Source organism: Durio zibethinus, unplaced genomic scaffold, assembly GCF_047325235.1.
Source record: "Durio zibethinus cultivar Kanyao isolate XHJ-2024 unplaced genomic scaffold, ASM4732523v1 HiC_scaffold_232, whole genome shotgun sequence".
NCBI classification, from domain to species: Eukaryota; Viridiplantae; Streptophyta; class Magnoliopsida; order Malvales; family Malvaceae; genus Durio; species Durio zibethinus.
In genome coordinates, this window is record NW_028322855.1 from 27977 (window position 1) to 32500 (window position 4524).

Consider the following 4524-nt stretch of genomic DNA (forward strand, 5'->3'; position numbering starts at 1 on the left):
AATTCGAACCTCCCCCCCCAATCTGATATTATGGTACCAGTATAGACCGAAATTCCGTTAGGATCCAATTCTGATCGATAATAGATACCGGGGCTTTGCAATATTTGATTGATCACAATTCTGTATATTCCATTTACTATAGAAGTTCCGAGGGAGTTCATTAAAGGAATGTTTCCAATAAAAATTGTTTGTTCTTGCATATCCTTACTGGTTTTCAAAATTAATCCTGCGGATACATATAATTTAGAAGAATATGTGAGTGATTCATATACAGCATCCCTTTCTTTTATCAACGGTTCCACCAATTGATATGTTTCCACAAATAATTGAAATTCAATTTCTTGATCTGTATCTTCAATTTTTGGAAACTTATCAAGTTCTTCTGTTAAGCCCCGATCCATGAACCCACAAAATCCTTCAAATTGTATCTGATTCAACCCAGGTATTGTATACATTTCCCCATTTTCATTCCCGAGCATTTTGAATTTCCCATTTATCAAAAAAATCCCATTCTTTTCTCATTCTTCATCGAATCATATGAATCGATCTAATAATGATGGAATTGAATTTCTATTCTGTTTACTGAATCACATGAAATTTTATCTAACTCCATATACCATATAATATATATGGAATGTATGAAATGCGTATGAACGGAAGAAGAAAAATTATACTCAAATTTTAATTTATATTTATAACAAACAGCTACATAAAAGAATTGATAAATGCCATTTAGCCTTATGGAGTTTTGTATAGAATATCAAAAAAAAAAATAATAATTCAATTTCTACCATTATTATGATATTCCATATTCCAATCCGATTGAATACCAGAAAAATGAAATGAATTCCTGATTTGATCTGTTCGTTGAGATAAAGACAAAATAATCATAAAATATATATCGGGAGAGAGTTGATTTTTCTAGCACTTAATTTTTTCATAGATTCCATTGTTCTGTTCAAAAAATGATTCGCAGAGAAGAGAGATGTTTTTACCCATTTTTTAGTTTTTTATTTTTTAGTAGAATATTTAGAATATGATTGAAGTGCGTACGAAAAGAGGGCTTGTATTTATTAAACATATGCAGATATAGCATTTCTATTTATATATGTCTTTCCTCTTTTCTTTTTATTCCATTATAGCTCTCTAGTGGAGACAACACATGGCGTGCTCTATCAAAAATTCTATTTTTTCTTTAATTTTAATCTATTCAATGAAAAATTGAAACACGATAATTTCTTGCTGATTCCCTATGGACATCATATCTAGATAGATAAAATACCTCATTAGATAACTAGAGCTGTGTAACAACTTATGTTCGGGGGTTTACATAGACTCATAATTGCTGTTATATTATTATAATATAATTTATAATTATATAATTTATAATTGAAATTAAGAAAGTTTTTTTATTGAATTGAAAAATTGAAAAAAAAAATCAATACTAATTAGTTATGTATCCATTTTTATTTTCTTATACCATTAGAGAAAGACAAGTGAAGAAGAATCGTCCATAAATTTGCCGTCAATAGTTAATAGTTAATGGTTCCAATTTTTTTGTCCTGCATTTTTACTTTTGTAACTGAGAATCCACATTTTCTTTTTCAATAGAAAAGAAAAAAGAAAGGGAAAGTTTTTGTTTTTAGATATTGTGTGTCTTGAGATACTATAACCAATTGAAGGTATGGATCCAATCTAAAAATAAAAAGGGGATACTCTCATTTTTTTGTTTGTAGCCTTTTGGCGACATGGCCGAGCGGTAAGGCGGGGGACTGCAAATCCCTTATTCCCCAGTTCAAATCCGGGTGTCGCCTGATCAACAAAAAACGCGAAATCCTATATTCTGTTTTGCTGATATAACTCGACCAATTTTCTCCGGCAAAAACAAGTGTAAGAAAAGGACTCTTGATACTTTCTTGATTATAAACTTGATTATAAACTTCCGGAGGTTTTGTTTTCTAAAGTGTTGTAAATCCTTACGTCTAGGATTCAAGGAAAAACTAGAGTAGTGGAAGGGAATGAGTAAATCTTGATATGGTAGCCCCTCCCCTACTAATAGAGGGGCTACTATCGGAGTCTTGAATTAGATTGGATAACGGGAGTGTTTAATTAACTAATGAATGGTTGTAGAAGGGTTGGAAGATACTTTGTATACAGACTGATGAAAGTCTCTGAGTGTTCAGGCATCCAATCAATATTAGATTGGATGGATAATTGGCTTTTACTTAATAAGGGACACCAAAAGAAAGAAGAAGTCTTATTATTGCTACATGTGAGTAACATTCTTTTGATACTTCCAAAAGTGTTACTGCGTATTTTGCTTGTGCTTAATGGTTCTCGATTTTACTAGAAATCATATAAGAACTTGTTATAAGCGGATTTATTGAAGTGTTTCATCAACGGTGGTGTGTCAGAATTCCCTTTTCCTTTTGACTCTGCACCGGTAATTCCACTATTATTAGTGAACAATAATGGAAAAATTCCTTCCTATTTGTTTCATATTCATAGAAATTAGGGGACATAATACACATGGATATAGTAAGTCTTGCTTGGGCTGCTTTAATGGTAGTCTTTACATTTTCCCTTTCACTCGTAGTATGGGGAAGAAGTGGACTCTAGGGGTACTTCTAATTGGGTTGAGGAATCAAACCGTATCAATTGTTTTCTAGATCGTTTTGCAAAGCCTTTTTAACTATTTTATTAGTCTTCATTTCGAAATTCTTGGATTCTAGTGGAGTAATGTATTCTATGAATAATACCCTTTCAATCAAAATCAAACAAACATTTCAATAATTCCCATGTTCGTATTTCGAAAGTAAAAGGGATACGGATGATAGGCAATTTATTAAAAAAAAAAAAGAATTCTTCCTAAATTTTCTATTTTGATGAACCAGCTCTTACCAGAGTTATATATGGACAATGAGGGACAAGGAACCCCCCCCCCTTTTTTTTTTCTGTATTTGTTTGTTTTTATTTCCTTCCCTCTTTACTGTTACTGTTCAAAGAGAAAAAAAGTAGTTCTTTTATTTAATAAGATCTTGCCTTAGTGTAGTCACATATTGCACACTTACCCCCTGTTTTATTTATTATTTTAGGAATTTTATTTATGCCATGCTTTATTGACTCATTTCATATCATGGATCAAAGAAAAGAAGTTAAATTAAAAATCGGTTCCATGAAATGAAAGAATTAGAAAATCGTAAGACTTGCCTTTCAATTATTTCAGATTGATTGAAATCAACACAAATAAAATAGATCAAGCGAAGAAATAAAATTGAGATACTATGTACATTACATATATTTCATTACATATATTTAATTGATATCGACATGTATGAAGATACATATTGTAGATTCATCTATATTAAGCTTGTATCTTTATACATTACAATAATAGATATGGATAGTATGGTAGAAAGATTCATATTTTTTTTCTACCATACTATCGAGTTTGATAGGATACTGCTGATTCTAGTCCATTCATTTTATTTAATTTATTTAAGACGTGAAATTGGAATCCTTTTTTTCTTAAATCCTTGATAAAAAGTCAAGTTTCATTCAAATTAATCACTTTGACTGACAGTTTTTACGTATATTATAAGTAAAAAGGCGGTAGGAACTAGAATGAACAGCGCTGTAGCAATAAATGCGAGAATATTTACTTCCATAATTTCATTGTTTTTTTTACTTCGCAATAACTCGGGATTTAATCCCATAGAGATGATAAATTTGTCGCTTGTAAATTCAATGCGATGACTTACATTTCAATGACATCGAATCGGATCAATATCATGAATAACAATATCTAAGCTATCAAATCGATTCACCGTCGAGAATTGAATAGTATAACATAGGAAGCTCTTTTATCCACACCGAATACAAAATTGGATTCCTGGCCCAATCAAAAGAATTCCTTTCCTTTATTTCTATATATTCTTTTCCACTCTTTCTTTTCGATAATCTACCGCCTTCCTTGTACAATCATCTGATGATGTATCATCTGACTGCTTTTCCACTTTCACCGTTTACAAATAGTTTACAAATAAACCCCAACAAAAAATGGAAAGGAAAAAATAAATAAAAAAGGCTATCCTTGGGAATGAAATTCTTTCATTTGTATTCCCTTTCACAGAAAATGGAGGGATCAATTGATGTATTTTTTTTTTATTGTATCCGTCGGGACTGACGGGGCTCGAACCCGCAGCTTCCGCCTTGACAGGGCGGTGCTCTGACCAATTGAACTACAATCCCAGGGCAATAAAGAAAAGTGTACAGCATAGATATTCTTATGATTTCATTCAAGCCATTTTCTATTTAAATTTTAGATTCGAATCGCCGTGTTGTAACAAACAAAGGCGCGAGTGATATATTGATATCCATACGGGTATGCGCTTTAGTGAGAGCAACGCGGATTACTAGTTACTAGTAATCCTTTCGTTATTGCCAAATCGATCGATAATCAATTTTAAAATGAAAAAAAAAAAAGAGTCTTTTTTCTTTACTTTACTCTTTCTTTTCATTAAA

The 4524-nt window shown here is 31.4% G+C and overlaps 2 non-coding genes across 2 annotated transcripts; one reads left to right on the plus strand and one right to left on the minus strand.

The window, feature by feature from the left end:
• The first annotated feature begins 1742 nt into the window (after positions 1–1742).
• On the plus strand, positions 1743–1814 carry TRNAC-GCA (transfer RNA cysteine (anticodon GCA)). Its single transcript has one exon. It is a non-coding gene; the product is annotated as a tRNA-Cys (tRNA).
• A 2363-nt stretch (positions 1815–4177) lies between these two features.
• TRNAD-GUC (transfer RNA aspartic acid (anticodon GUC)) lies at positions 4178–4251 on the minus strand. Its single transcript has one exon. It is a non-coding gene; the product is annotated as a tRNA-Asp (tRNA).
• Positions 4252–4524: the final 273 nt, after the last annotated feature.